Genomic DNA, 16,231 nt, shown 5'->3' on the forward strand with positions numbered 1-16,231 from the left:
AGGGTGAGGAGTTGCTTCTGGTTTTATGGAAGAGAGCAGGGAAGTCCCTGGCTTTATACTTTTTTTTGTTGTTTTAATAAGCTTTAGCTGGTTTGGTTTTCCTGGCTGTTGTTTATAACTGAAGAAAATGATTCTTAAATACAGCATGCTGAATCTCCCCTCCCATCTCCTGCAGCCCTTGTCAAGCAGTTGGGCTGTTTTTTGTGACAGGCACAAATGTGGAGGGTTTGTTCTGACAGGAAGTGCTGTGTTTCCTTCCACTTCATTGGAATGGCTCAGTTACGTTCTACAGCACAAGGTCAGAGTTTCACCAGCTGTGGCAAGTGGAATGTGTTTGTGCTGTGGCTATTTTCAGGTTCTGAGGGGTCTCCAATACTTGTGATGCCCAGGCTCTCTAGTGTAGAGCATGGTTGCTGCCAGAGGCAGTGGGAAAGGAGGAGGAGTGAGCTTAGCTGTGCACAAAAGGATGCTGCAAAGGAGGAAGGACATATCGCTGACATGGGAACAAAAACTGGAGCTGAGGGCAAGATCAGAGCCAGGTACTTCCTTGCTGAGGTGATTTAATGTTTGACAAAGAGGAAAGGCCAAGGACTGTTGGCCAGTGAGAGGTGAGTTAGGAGGGTGACAAGAAGAGTGGAATTTTCCTTTTTGGAGGGAAGCAGTTCTGATGGAAATAAAGATGTTTTAAGTAAACTTTTTTCAGGTGTTACATTCCTGGGGTACTTAAGCAACAATGAACAAGAGGGCCAGGAGCAAACAAAACTTTGTGCTTTGCCCTCTGACAAACGGGTTTGGGATGTTACGGGGGGAAGAGGGGGAAGTCCATGTTTGTCACAAGACACCGTCATTGCTGTCTTCCACACACACTCCTTTTCTGGATGCAGACTGTGTTTAAAGCATTTCTCTAGTCCTGTGCTCGCTCCCTTGCTGGCCATGAGTTACTCTGCCCCAAGGTCACTGGTTCCCATGCTGTGTCACGTGTCCTGTGTGGCCCAGTTCTCTGTGCTTCCTGGTGGGAATGGGAGCTGCTGCTGCTGCAGTGTTTCTGACTGTGCCTGGTCCCTGCCTGGGCATCCATGAGCTCCCAGGCCTGGCTGCACGTGTGTGTGGCTGCTCAGCTGTTCCCCTGCCTGAGGAGGACTTGGCTGCCGCACTCACAGGGCATTTCTGTGCTTTGCCCAAAGCAGGCACAAAAAAACCAACACAGAAGCAGTTTTTCTCCAGCAGTTCTTTTCCATACTGGCACTGTTCATCCCCAGATCTTGTGGGTTTTTTCCTCATTGCATGTTTACTTCTGCTGTGGGAGCCACTGTGTGTCCACTGCTCAGCCAGGATCACAGCTGGGTTTCCAGTTATTACTGCCCTCCCCACTGTGTCTGGCAGAGGCAGAAGGCAGGGAGGCAGAGACTCCTGATGCTGACACTGGTGGTACAAGCTGTACCTGCTTCCTTCCCATCCAGCCAGTGTGCTGGATAGTGTTGGATTTATGCAGCTTCCTCTCAGTGAAGACTTCTCTCACAGTATTTTTAGAATGTGATCCAACCTTTCACCTTGACTCTTGTTTTGGTTTTTCTGTTCTTTTGGTTGGCACATTTTTAAACTTGCAAGGCTTCTTTCCCTTCAGTATTTCCACACCAGTCTGACTTGTTGCAGTGTAAAAGCACAGATGATTAATCATGAAATATCTGTGAAATAGCCTTCCATAAAGTTAGTGTCTGAGGTCATAAACAACATGAACACATTTACATAGCCTTACTAATTGTAGTCAGTGGCAGTGTAGTATTTTGTAGCTCGGTATGCAGTCAGTATTGACACAAAACACTGTTGTCAATTAACAGACCACCCAAACACTGTTAAAACCACTCATAGCTTCATAGCTAGGCCAGGAGCAGACATTGTGAATTTCTCAAACAATCTCTGTTGATTTATAATCTCTATATCTCTTGTTACAAAACTTCATGCAGTAACTGCTGTGTTTAGGTCCAGCAACTGAGCTACAGCATGTGCAGAAAGATTTCTGCTCTTCATGTAAAAGACTTAAGTGATGAGGAGGATATAAGGTCTCTAGATGTTCTTTTAATGCTTAATTATCTCCTTATTTGCTTTTTTTTAAGTGTCCTATTTATAGTTTGAATTAGTCAGCTTCAGTTTCCAACTATTAGATCTCATTATCGCCTTTCCTGCTAAATATTGTCAAAAGACTCCTCCTGATATAGGTGCTTTTAGGTTGTCACTTCTTAACCTTTTCTTGGCTAAACTGTAGAGGAAGGAGAGGTTCTTAAGGCTATCAGTCTTCCTGTTAAGCTTTCAGATTTCAAATTCTGTTTATATCACCTCTGTGAACCGACTGCCACTTCAGACATCCTTCTTAAAGTGAAGACAACAGACATGAAGATGATATTCCAGTAGTCTTGCTAATACTGTGTATAGAAATAACTCAGTTCCTTTTGGATTTCGTGTCATGAGGTTTTAAGAGGTATTAATATAGGGTTTTTCAGTTCCTGCATGGACTCCTCTCATTTATTTTTTGTTTATTTGTTTATTTTTAGAGTTGTGTCTGAGGTACATCTTTGATCTTAAATCCAAACTGCCTCAGAAGTCAGGCAAAGTAACTAATTTCTAATTCAGGCTGTGTGTAAAGGTTGGGTTTAGATTTGCAAAGTCCAAGGATTTTTTAGGTCTGAGTTTTTGTTATGTTCCATCCCTACAGTTGTTTTTGTTGATGGGAGATGTGGTCAATTCCTCCACTCACACACACAGTTCCAATGCAAAGGTTGTCAGGCCTGCACTCCTCCTCTTTCCAGGACATTCTGATGGTTCAGTCCCACCCCACACATCTTCATCTACCTGTGCCATAGGTGCAGGTGACCCAAAGGCAGACCTAGAAACAAATGTTTCACATGGAACATGTAGAGCACTCTCTGGATTCAGGCAGTTTTATGCCTTCTGAAAAGAAATGTCACTGTTTCTAATGTTCCAGATCACTCTGAGAGCACCAGGCAAAAGTATCAGAACAATAAGTAAAGCAGTTTCCTTTGGTGTGATAAATTATTTCTCATTGCTTAGTGAGCAAATGAGCCTCAGGTAGGCTGTGCTGATTTCATCCATAATACAGAAACTGCCCAGGTATTGTGATACTGAAAAATATAGAAATAGGTGGAAGTCTTCTGGAAGTATTTACATACCCTTTATCTATGGGGAAACACTCCATTTCGCCACAGAAAAGGTTAGTGGGGTTGTGTGGTGAGGGTCTGTGTTTTTTAAAATTTCATTTTATTCTTTGTCTCATCTGATAAAATGTTATTAGCACCTTATTTTATGCTATGGCCTTGTAATAAGCAGTTCTTCGAACTGGATAGAGGATACAGCATGTAAGAAATGGATATTACAACCCTTTTTTCTGTCTATTAATATGCTTTGAATTATGGAGAAAACAGCTTTTTTCCCCTTTTTGTAATACACAAGTTTAAAATAAGGTGCTTTGCTTGCTAAAACAGCAACTGTAAATGTGTGCTATGGGCTTCATGGTTTTCTTTTGTTTCCCTCAATATAAAACTTTTTCAAAAAGAGAGACAGAAGAAATCCTTTCTCAGAAAGGATTTGTTGCATGCTCTGGTCCTGTGCAACATCATTCCCCCTTGCATGCTTATGTTGATTTGTACAGATTGATTTTTATCTCTGAAGGGCATCTTCTCTTGGGAACATGTGTGTGTTTGTTTAGGGAGACTGATCTCATGGGCAAAGATTTCAGAGTTTTCTCTTGATACAAACATAAAAACAAGTTCATTTGCTCCTCTGAACTAACTACTCTTCTCTCCTTAATGTTGGCATCCTTCACATGCCTGCAGCCCATTGTCATAGTAAGACACTCTGCACACTTTTCTGTGCACACAAAGCAATTCTTCTTGGCAAAACTAATTTTTCTTGCTGTTGCCTTTTTTGTGAACCCCCAGCAGTCTGCACTGATGTCCAGAGTGCAGTGATACACTTGAGATGTCACAGTACATGCATCTCCTCATAGCGGGGAGAACTTTTACTTTGGGGCTGCAGTGTTGTCTTGGCTCCACTCACTTTGGGGTATAGTGGTGGTAGGGAAAGCTAAAGAACTGTTTGTAAAATCATCTGAGTGCTTTTTGTTTCAAGTGTAGGCTTGGGTTCTGACCTTTGGTTTTCCAGTGTGTGATAAGTTCCAGGTCACAGCTGATTTGGATAAAATTCATAGAATGCAGGCCTGATCACATACACCTAGTGAGATCAATTTTTTATTTTGGTATCTCTCTGTCCTGTGTTATTATGGTCTGTTTACTTCCCTCATTAAGGACAGAAAGGAAATTTGTTTAGTTTTCTGCAAGGATTATATTAAAGGCCTTTACATTTTTAGTGAGTATTTCATAGGAATCTTTTTGCATGGCTATTTGTATTATTATTTGATACTCTGATTTGGTGAGAACTAGTCCAGTGCTTCTGTGTTGGTTTGGCATCTTTGTGACCTTGGCTGTACCAAATAGTGCAATAAAGTTCTGTGTGGGCATGAGTAGTAGGGTAGTTGGACAGGTAGTTGGGCAGTTTCTTTAAACTAAGGCATTTATTAGACCTGAAGGCAGTTTGTTGCCAGTTTCTTTCTTCTGATCATGCATTGTTGCTTATATGTATCATTTGTGTTTTAAGGGCACTAGTTTTCTTTTTTTTTTTCTTATTAAAGGAATGCAGGAAACAATTAAGAGAAGGTGGAGGAAACAACAACACTCGGGATTGCCAGGGATTCATTTTTTTCTGTATAGTGTCTATTAATTATCCTACTCCTTTTATTAATCCTTTGGCACCTGTTAATTATTCTACAATTTTGGCTAGCAGCTGGAAAGCCACTTTGAAGCATTAAGCATATTGTTGTTTAGTTACTAGAATATGCAATGCACTGAACTGAAAGTATGCAGTGAGATGGGAAAAAAAGCCCTTTACCCTAAGCCACATTTAGAGCAGCAAGCAATGAAAATATTTGCTTTGGAAGGATCTTTGTGGAACAAAACTGACTGACGCACATACAGGGAAAATAAAATAAAAGCTTCATATGACAAAGGGACTGGGAGAGGTGGCCAGAATGTCAAATTAGTGGCTGAGACTAATCCTGGTCCTGCTGAAATGAGTGGTTAAATTCCCACTGATTTTCGTGGGAGCTGGGCTGGCCTCTTTCTCAAATTATTGGCTTCTCCTGGACCTCTCCTTGCTCTTCTCTGACATTATGGCCACTAAAGCCTTGCTCTTCCCTCTTGCTGCCCTTGCCTTTTCTTCTAAGCTGCTTTTCACCTTACATGTAACCAGTACCAAGCCATGACAAAAAAAGAAAAAAATTAAGTCTGGCAATAGCACTGCTTGCTAACACCTTATTGCAGTATTTAATCTTGATGTTACATCTTTGTCTTCTGCCATGGGCTACTCTTGCACATTTTATTGTGAGCTATTCGGAGAGGGTCCATCCAGCAGTGCCTCCTGGTCTTTCAGTTTGTAACTGTTAATAATCTACTGGCAGGCTGAGGGGAGTGTGGAAATCCCAGCCAGCCATCCTGTCAGCCTCAGAACCCCTTGCTTTGGTTAACCCCAGCAAAGCTCCTTCAGGACTCTGAGCTGTGCCCACATGTTGGGCAAACAGGATGCAGAGCATGAGCTGGGGAGGCACTGATTGTGCCTGTAACCTAAGGCAGGCTGTTCCACAGGCACCCTCTGGGGCTCACCTCAACTGAACTCACCTGCTCCACCCTGCATCCCAGGGGCTTTACTGGGAATCTCAGGCCAGCCTCAAAGAGATCCTCCAAACAGGGAAGCCCAGTCTGAGTCACTCCTGTGCCGTGGCTGGGGAGGACATGGAGATGTTTGAGTGCATCCAGAGGGGGCAGTGAGACTGGAGAGGGGCTGGGAACACAAACCCTGTGAGGAACCACTGAGGGAGCTGGGGGTGTTTAGCCTGGAGAAAAGGAGACTCAGGGGTGCCTTTATCACTCTCCACAACTCCTGAAAGGTGGCTGCAGTCAGGTGGGGTTGGGCTCTTTCTCCAGGCAGCAGCTGGCAGAACAAGAGGCCACAGTCTCAGTCTGCATCAAGGGAAATACAGGTTGGATATTAGGAAAAAGTTTTTCACAGAAAGAGTGATAAAGTTCTGGAATGGCCTGCCTGGGGAGGTGGTGGAGTCACCATCCCTGGGTGTGTTTAAAACAGACTGGATGTGGCACTGGGTGCCAGGGTTTAGTTGAGATGTCAGGGCTGTGTTGGACTCAATGATCTTGAAGGTCTCTTCCAACCCAGTCATTCTGTGAATATGGATGCTAATGTTTTATATGGACTGTGTTGCACTGGGAAGGGTGAAACACCATTACTCATTCTGCTGGGAAAACTGTGGTCTTTGGATCATGAAGATTCTGCTTTGCATTTTTCTGGCATGGTCTTTGTTCATAACCTGTAGGAAACTAACCCCCTTGTCACTGGCTTTGCACTGGGGTGACATAGGGCCCCTTCACTTAGCACTTTTGCAAACAGCTGGTGAGTTTAACCCTAAATCTGTTCACTCCTTACTGCTGCCTGGTGGCTATGGCAGAAGCATCTGGGTTAACTGTGAAAAAACTTGTAAAGGAAGCTCACTTGCTGTGAGCTGCTTTCTGCTCCCTGAGAGATTCTAGAATCAAGTGGTTTGTTTTTCCCAGTGTGCCTGGTTGTTGCCCCGAGTTAGCAGCAGTTTCCTGCTCTGACCATTCCCAGTGGAAGCGTGGGGAGGGGTAAGAGCCTTCCTGCCTCAGTGGGAACCTGCAAAGCAGTCCTGATGTGGGAGGTCAGAGAGACCTGTGCTTCAGGATCTGGAAGGCTGGCAGTGTGGGTGGGAGTCCCAGTGGTGCTGAGCCAGTCTTTTACCCTTTTGGAGAGCTTTACTGGAGGGTTTTAAATCTCCAAAATACACATTCCCCTCTATTCAGAGGGGAAAGGAAGCCATGTCACTTTAATATGGGATTCAGGCTTGATCCCTTGTGGAATTCCCCTGGAAAGTGTGGAGAGGAATAAGAAGCAGAAGCAGCAGGACATTTATGGTATTGCTGGGTTTGAAGCATTTTTAGCTTTGTCTTAAAGGGACATTGTCACGATCAGTGTACCTAAAATTAGCTTGCTTTTCTCTTTCCATCCCAAATGTCTGTTTGATTTTTCATTTGTATTATAAGTGCTTCCATGCTCTTTTTTAAAAATTATTTTTGTAAGAAATAAAATGAATGCAAAGAATGCAGCATTCATAAACAGCCGTACAAGCAGAGAAAACACAGAAGAGAAACTGCGTGTAAGCCATGACTAACAACTCCACAATAAGAAACCATTGTGTGGTGAGGGCCTTGCAGCAAAACACAAGTGTGGTAAAAAACCCTGCAGAAACAGCATAGCATCATGATCTTTTAGCAGAGATGAGCTGCTGCCTCTTGGGAGAGAACAGCTCTGTCCAGCACTGAGAGGGACATGCAGTGTCTGAGGAGAAAGCTCCTGTAGCTTTGAGGTCCCAGGAGTTAATGTGGTAGGTCATGTGTGTACACACACAGAAAGAAAAGAATTATTTGATGCCATTTATGAGAAGCTGGATTTCTTTCTGCTGTACTTTTATGTCTTTCCTCTCTGGTGCTGGCACTCCTTCGGGTGTTTAACAAATGCAGCTTGGTAAAATATCCATTAAATGGGGGTTTATGCCATTTTTAGAACTCCTCATTTTACTGCTGGAGCAGAAGGGCTCAATGATTCTTGAGTTTGTTGTAGACATTTTTGGTGAAATGATTCCATCCAGATTTGGAGGCCCATTCCCAACACCTCAGCCAAGAGCCTCTTTGCAGTATCATTCTCCAGAGGTTCTTGGGAGGGTGGAGCTCTTAATGCATCAGGCATTCCAGCCTTGTGGAATGCTTGTGCACTTTTATGGGATGAATACATTTGAATGTGCCCACTTCTCATGTAAAATGTTTTGTGCAGTTCTAGCATGGCCCTATTAATGTAGCAGTGATCCTTGTTCAAGAAGTTATGAGTTAGTTATAGATTTAATAGGCATATGGTTGGTGAGGTTGTGAGTTAATAAACAATCACCACTGATTGGCTTTTGAGAGTCAAAGCATTAGGAAACTTGCTTAACTCCAAATCTTTCCTCATGAGTTTTTGTGCATGGAAGTCATACCCCAGGAATAGCCTGAAGCTCCCTGCTTTATTTACTCCATCTGCCTGTCTGGTTTTGATCTCCCTATGCTTTTGTATCCCACTGAAAAAAAAATGTCTGCTCTGCATGGGCAGCATGGTCAGGTAGCTCTGTGGCAATTATACAGACCAGAAAATGAAAATGTTAAATTATACCATGACAAGTAAAAATTAAATTAATGTCTCCAATGATTAACCAAAATGTTCTTCCTGCCTTTGGAGCCCACAGGAACAGTATGGGCTGTTCTGCAGGCAATGGAGAGGAAGGATAAAGGAAAATTCTTGGTTATGGGGGTTGCTTTGGAGACAGTGGAAGTTTTCCAGTCTTAGAGCTTAGTGAGGGGCTCTTTGTATCTGGAGCTTCACTATCCCAAATCCAGAGCTGCTTGCAGCACTGGATCCCACGGGCTATGAGCGCCTGAACCGGTCCTGCGGGAAAGCATTGTTCTCCCCATGTCCTGCATGGCCCCTGCCCTGACCTGGTGCTGTGAGGTGCAGGAGGGTGTGCTACCCCTGTATGGGTTTTTTCCATCCTGTCTCTAAGGAAGAGTGATAATTTCACTGAATTTTGGACTGTGCACCACTCCTGCCCCTGAGGGTGCAGGGGGAACATAGGAGCTGAGCCACAGAAGTTCAGTCAGGAGGGGCTGGGAACTTTACAAACACACACATTTCAGAGTTGGGTCCTGTAGCACTGGTAATGAATTTGCACTGTCTCAGCATCCTGATAAAAAGAGTTATTTTCATACTATGTTCTCAGCATTCTCCCTCTTCAAGTTCTCTAGGAGCATTTTTTCTTCATGTTTCCCTCAGGTGTCTTAAAGCTTCTTGTTTGCAGAATAAACATCCCAAAGGGGCTGTGAGCTGGTGAGAGCACTGACATTTTATTTTAAAATGCCCACCAGCAGCAAAAAAAAAAACCTACAGAATATTTTTGAAGGGAAATTTCCTTTTTGGGTTTTTGTATCCCTGAAAGAATTTCCGATGCAGGCAGATAGTAATTCCCAGCTACGTACTTCCTGATAAGGAAACAGCTCCAATAAAGGCAGCTATAAATAGCTTCCTTTTTATTTTTAAAAAATGTAGGGAGATCTGTTTAGCTTTTACTTCAAACTACTGAAAGAAAAGGACAGTGTACAATAAAAGTCTTAGGTTTGGTACTCATTTGCTTTCCAGATAAGTGAAGTTTTTAATCTGCATTTATAGATTTAATTTTGTAAAGTCTGGATGTCTGTTTATTTCTGTTCATCCTTCTCACAACACTGTAAAAGAACAAAAACCACCTTTTTGTATGGTAAACATAAATTGCATTTTGCCTCTCTCATGAAGGGAAAGTGTTACCTGCTTTGTGCAGAATTCTTTGTGCTTTTGCTTTGTGCCTATATTTTAGAGCTTCTCTATGTATAGTTTGTTAAGGTGCTTTGTCATCTCAGAATAAGTAGTGTGATCTTCAGCTACATTTCTTTCACATTTGCTGTGGATAGGCTGTAGCAAATGCATGGTTAGACTGAAATTCCTTCTTTCTAAAAGTAACTTGCTGAGACGATTCTGTGCAGTTAGTTTATAAACCTTCTGAGTTTTCTGCACTATCTTCCCCCTTTTTACAGTTGTTTCATGTATTTTTAATTTCATGCTTTCACTTTGGACTTCTGCTAAAATTTTCCCTTGCCAGTCCTACTTTTTTTTGTTCTTTAAAAAGCAAACACCAAACATGCAGTACCTTCAGAGAAACAAATAATTATTTACCCCCACAAAAATTTACAGAGATGAATAAATTTACTGCAAGAGCTAATGTGAAAATGTCTTTGAAGGTTAGATTTCAAGCTAACTATAGCAGTCATTCAGATTACAGCTGAAAATACATACATGTCCACTGCCTTGAGAGTTGTGTAGAGAATGAGTGCTTTGTAAATCATCTTGAGCAGCACTTGGGCCTTAGTCAGTCCCTGGTTTCTGTGCTGCAGCAGGGAAGGGTGTGTGCAGGCTGGCATGTCCTGCATAGCTCTGATGGATGGGGGTCTCCAGCACAATTGTCACTGGGGTGTTGGCAGCTGGGTTATCCCCTTTCCCACTTGTTCCTGTCCTGAGTGTTCCCTGGTTTTCCCAGGGGGTGGTGAGGTGGATGTGCTGGGCTGGATGTACAGCCCTGCTTGAGCCATGGCCAAAGCCCCTGCAAGGCCACACTGCCACGTCCTCAGAGCGCTGGGCATCAACGCAACAGAGATGAGGTGGAATAATCCCCCTTTTCCTCCTCCCCCTTTCTCCTTCCAGCCATTTCACAGGATCTTGTGACTTGTGGCCAAGCCCTGCCCGTGCGTGAGGGCCCTCAGCTGCCCTGGGCTGCTCCTCTTGGCCGCTGGCTCCCGGCTGGCCCGGAGCCGAGCGATTGCACAAGGGCGCAGCTGGTGGCAGATTCCCCCGTGCCCCTCTGGCTCCTTGTTGGCTGCAGTGACATGGCAGGGCTCAGCACGTGCCCTCCACTCTTTGCTTTACACTGTGTTCCTCTCCAGGCACCCAGAGGGGTTTTACCTCCCCTCCTGAGCTCCTCTCTTGGCTGCAGCAGCAAGGTTGATCTGTCTGTGTGTGCAGGCCTTGCCACACCTCCCCAACAGGCCCGTGGAACATGCACAATTAATACGGCATTAATTAATTATGGGGAGAACTCACTGCTGGCACAAGAACCAAGGCTTGCAGCTTATAAAGTGAATCCTTTGATGCTGAGCTTTAAAGAACGTTTCTATCAAGTCAAGCCAGCAGAGAGATTCTGTGATATTTATACCCTCCCTCTGCAGAGGCTCCAGAGCAAGGGTTTGGCCACCCTGGACACCAGCAGCAGAAGTGGTGGTGCTAAAGGACGAGGGTTCAGAAAGCATAGCCAGGGCTTGACCATCAGCAACAAAATTGCTCAAGTCCTGGATGAAAATGTTGGGGTTGAGCCAGCTCAATAGGTGTGAAAAGTGACCTACTGGACTTGAGGAAACAAACAGGAGTTGTCTCACTGTCTCCAGCAGTTCCCACAGTTTTATCTTGAACACGTGTGTGTGTGCGAGTAAATTTGTAAGCTTGTGCTATGCTTCTACTTGCTTGGCCAGTGTTTGGGGGAAGAGATGAAAGAATGACTGTGCCTGTTTGGTTTGTGCAATACTGAGAATTTCTCCCTTTGCACTTCCTCCTTCTCGGTAGTGCAGAAGGAAGTAGCCCCAGTTCCTGCTGGTCCACAAACCAGTTACTCATTTCAGTTCTGCCACTTGAGTGGGTCCTTGTGCATTTCCTAGTAGGGGAAATCTCCCTTTATATATATAAGTTCCTCCTTCCTACTCTCTCTTTTGTTCTGATTTCTTCTAAGCAACCTGTCTCCTTCAATTTTTAACTTCTTTGCTGGCTTTCGCTTCCTCTCCATGATTCAGTGAAGGCGTTTTGTCAGAAAAACCCTCTGTACAAAATACTTCTTTGTTCCCTTTTTTTTTTTGTTTGTTTGTTTGATTTTTTTTTTTTGTTTGTTTTTCTGTGTTGTACTTCTTTGTATCTTGCTTCCCTGGAAAGTTCCTTAGTAGTGTTACTACCTCTGGGCTTTTAGCTTCATTACTCTGGGTAGTCATTACTGTGTTGCCGGGTGTGTAATTGTTCAAAGCACCTTGTTCTTTTTATTAGAGGTTTGGTTTCTTTTACTGCTCTTTAAATACTAATAGGCAGTGGTGACAAATGTTGTTATTAAATACATGGGCTTGTCTCATCGCTGCTGTACAGCTTGCTTGGTGGTTTTTTGCTTGTTGAAAGTGAGCATAACCAACTCAGAGGAGTCATTCTCTACTTCCACTTTATGTTCTCAGGGATGCAGTGTGTGGTGTGGAGTAGTGGTGAACTGGTCACATGCAGTAGGTTTAGTGCAGGATTTGAAGCCTTGGAGCTCAGCAAAATAGAAGCAAGGGATAGTACTTAATGTCTGTAAGAGCTAAAACATTATAGATCTTCAATTTTTACACCCCCTCTCAGTTTTAAAATCATGCAGAATGCAAAACAAGCAGAGGAACTGGGAGTGACAGCAGAGGTAGCAGTGCCAGTGAGCTGAGCTGTGTTTGTGATGGGCAGACCTGGAGCAGCTGGGCTGTTAAAGGAGTCAGTATTTGCTGCTGGCCTCCTGCCACACCATTATCAGTGTGTGCAATAGCAATGGCTGAATCTCACAAGGTTTGGCGCTGATTCAGTTCAACAGAACACCCAGAAGTAAATCCAGATGTCTTTTAAATTGGTTGGATCTGTAGTGTTATGGTGAGTTCTCCATAATTATGATTTTCTTGTGAGAGTTCTGGGAGAATATACCTAGTCCCAAATAACCCTCAGAGCACAGCTTCTCACGCATGGCCTTTCTGCTGCTCCATCATTTGCACTGAGAACATGTGCACAAAACCTCCACTGGAACTCAGACAAGAGTTAACAATCAAAATTTATTTTAAAGCTGAGAAATTTTGATTTTTTTGATTTTTTTTTTAGTCTGACATGTATCTCCATGTGCATGTACATATTTAGATCCTGTGGAAAGAAGGCTTGCTCAAGTACTTAGGTTTTATGCAGAGAGACTGCAACTTTTCCTTTTCCTTTTGAAACTAATTAACACCTAGAATGCATTACAACTATTTCTTTTAGGCAGAGTTGTAAAATTACTGTGTATGATGAAACAAAAAATGGGTGCAGAAAATGATAGAAGGTGTCTTTTGTGTCACAGGAGTTTGTAAGCAGGCTCAGAATTGCTGTCCTCCCCACATCTCAGCAGCAACCAGCAGACACAAGAGGGTGAGGCTGTGTTTGAGTCCAGAGGCTTAGGTTTGAAGGGGTCTTTCAGTCTGTTTTTACTGGTTCAAGTAGAGTCAGCAGTATATGTGTGAAATCTCCAAGTTGCCTTAAAATTGTGGCTGGGGCTCAGTCAGCTGTTTTTAATGCTTTCTTACTGCATGCACTCCATAGGCCACTTCCTGAGGAAGACCAATATGAAGTCTAATCCACAATTAGTCTTGGCACCAGCTTGGAAGCTGAAATAATCAGAGTATTCTAACCTATTGTGAATAAAGGTAGCTCACCCTGATAATTTTATCCTGAAATGACTTGGCCCCACTCTGAAGCATTTTCACTGCACAGTTTTATAAGTCCATGTAACATCAACAACAGAAAGGCTGTAAAATTATCATTTGCTTTACAAAACATGTCTCTTGGTCAGCTATAAATTACACATATGCTTTAAATAATTTGAGCATCATGACAGTTGCATTCAATAGATCCTGACAGTTGTCAAGAAGAGCAGGGACATTTTCAGTAGGAATGAAATTAATTTCAGTAGGAATAAAAATTAACCGTTCAGTTAATTTAGTTGATTTCATTCAGAATTGGGATGAAAGTAAACTATTCTTATTTTGATAATTTTTCTCAGCTTTTCATACAGGACCACAGTACAAATCAATCTCATTCAGAAGGATGTTGTGGTTGTTCAGCAGAAAACAATTACTGATGTGAGTAGGTCATGACTTTTTCATGTGGTTTTACAGTAATACCTATGAATGTCCCTTGACAGTAGATTAAGCAAAAATATTTAAAAATATTAAATATTCAAATATTCAAAAATCAGTCACCAGACTCCAATTTGTATAGCAACTGTGCATAGATGCCCCAATTTTGCACCAGAATTGTTAAGCAGTTGAAGTTCTGACACAGGCTTGTTAAAGCTCATGAATTCCTAGGGAGGTGTCTTAATGCTTTGTATTTATTCAAACTCTGTCCCACTGTGGGTGTGGTGGTCTCATCCACGTGGTCATTTTTAGTGTGCTAGGGAACTTAGAGCAGACAACTTCCCCAGTCCTGTTCCTAGGAATTGAGAGGGGCAGTAGGACCCTGCAGTTTAAAGAAAAGGTAGTTTTGTAAGTGAATGGGTTTGCAGGGAGAAAGTTATAATGTGGCTATGAAATCATACTTGGTGTGGAGAAGGTGACCAGGAAATGATTATTCACAGTTCCTGGCTGAACAGCAAATCCAGAGATCCAAGATAAGTCATTGGGCAACATGTCTAAAAGAAACAAGAATGAGGATGCATCGCTACATGAAAGAAATCATTGCAGGAAGATGTTTGAAGGGCTGAAAGTGTGGATGGATCTCTGAAAGGAACCAGACAGACCTGTGCAGAGGGATTGGCCATGTGGTCAGTAAAGAAACAGTGGCCTGCATGCAACCACAGCTCATGAATTCCTTAAAACACAGATTAACAGAGGCTGAGATATGCAATCTGTATTATAGTAGAGATTGCTTCATGTTTCCTCGTTCCTTTCACTTTTCGCTTATACATCAACTGCTGTAGATGTTTGGGTAGATGGGTTGGGGATCTTTCCTAGTATGGTAATTTTTATATTTTTCCCCATGTCATAACCATCTCCAGTGCTTTGACAGTAGTGTGGATGCCATCCAGGCAGATATATATTCAGTACGCATATGCTACGCCAGAGGGCTCTTTTAGGTGATAACTAACTCATCAGCTAGAGGCCACAGAAAAAAAGTTAAGTGGGGGGATTTGCCTTTAAGCAATTCTGACAAAAGTCTCTTTTACACAACAGCTGACTGGATCGATGAATGTAATGCCAAGGGCAGCAAGAGAGGGAAAAAAAAAGTCATGTAAATGAGCTGGCGAGGGAACAGGGCAAAGCTATCTGGTAAGGGGGGGAATGGGAGGGAAGGGCAGGCAGCCACCTCCTGGAGCTTCAGCTTTAGGGACCAGGTTTGCTCCAAGGGATTGAAAAACAAATTTTGAAGTTGAAACTGGGAAAAATGCAGAGAGCCTCTCTCCATAGCATATGAGCCTCCAGCGGATTGTAGTCACCCCCATAGGCAGTTCTGTTATCCCTGGCATTTGTTTCTCCCATACACCCTCAAAGGATTGCTTTCATTTTTCTGCTGTTGTTCAGTCCAAGATCTAGTTTAACCTCTGCCCCTTTTTATGGGCCTGTCTCACATCCATGTAAATGTTAACATGAATTTCAGTTCTGCTTTCTCTCTTGCCCCAAACAACAGTTTGGGTTTCTGGGTGTAGTGATTAAAAAAGTTATCCAGTATTATTTGTGATTTAAAATGGTAAATTAAAAACTAGCTGGAAGACTGGTAGTGCTTCTGATCTGTATCCCTTTGCTAAGGTGCTTCATAAAATACCGTATGTCGTTATTCACTCTGGCCTGGATGTTCTTGGCTCTCTCCCACTTAGTGATTCACAAGATGTCTGTGAGATTCATTTTTGTAAATGTGGTTCTCCCCCTTCCCGCTGTATATCCTCCCCTCCCTTCTCCTTTGTTTTCGAGCTCGTTAAATGAAAGCCACGGTACATGGAAGGGACAGAGTGCAGTCCCTGAGATAGGCTCTAGAATTTTCCCCCTAATTTTCAAGTGGGAGATTACAATAGTTTGCAAAGCTTTTCTACAGCTCCCCCTCCTCTTGCTCTGCTCTTTGGCAGCTCTGTCTGTCCTGTGCCTCTCTCAAGATATTTTTTTTCTGGTAAAAAAGCAGTGCCTTGTGCCCTGAGAGCACTCCTGGCTGTCCCTGGGGAGAGGGGAGCTGCAGGGCAGAGCTGCAGTCCCAGTGCAGGCAGGGCTGTTTGCGGGGCTCGCATGCCACAGCCTCTTCAAACAGCTCTGCTCAAAGGCATGAGCTGGGCTCACTTCTGAGGGAAATTTCCTTTTTGGGGAAGTTGCTGCAAAGGAATTTCCTGTGTGGGCAGACAGAGCTTCCTGACTTGAAGGCTTCTTGGAAGGGAAACCGTTTCATAATGAAATGATAAATTAAAGACATACCAGCCCTGGTTCGCTTCAAAACAGCTATTGAGAGAGCTCAGGCGGTGCACCATTATAGTCCTGCACAGAATGAAAATAAATTGCATCCTGACAGGATTCTCCATAGTAGACCGTATCCTTCCCCCCAGCCTTCCTCCCTGTAGGTCTCCCTTTCCCCCTCCTTTCCCCTTCCCCTGCTATTTGCTTCACTGTCATCTGTCCTGTGCAGCCCC

The 16,231-nt window shown here is 43.3% G+C and overlaps 1 protein-coding gene across 3 annotated transcripts in view; it reads left to right on the forward strand.

Moving 5' to 3' along the window:
• The window catches only part of ETV6 (ETS variant transcription factor 6), a 121,192-nt gene that overhangs the window by 42,490 nt on the left and 62,471 nt on the right, over window positions 1-16,231 (forward strand). The window lies entirely within an intron of this gene.

This window comes from Melospiza melodia, chromosome 4 (genome assembly GCF_035770615.1).
Source record: "Melospiza melodia melodia isolate bMelMel2 chromosome 4, bMelMel2.pri, whole genome shotgun sequence".
NCBI classification, from domain to species: domain Eukaryota; kingdom Metazoa; phylum Chordata; class Aves; order Passeriformes; family Passerellidae; genus Melospiza; species Melospiza melodia.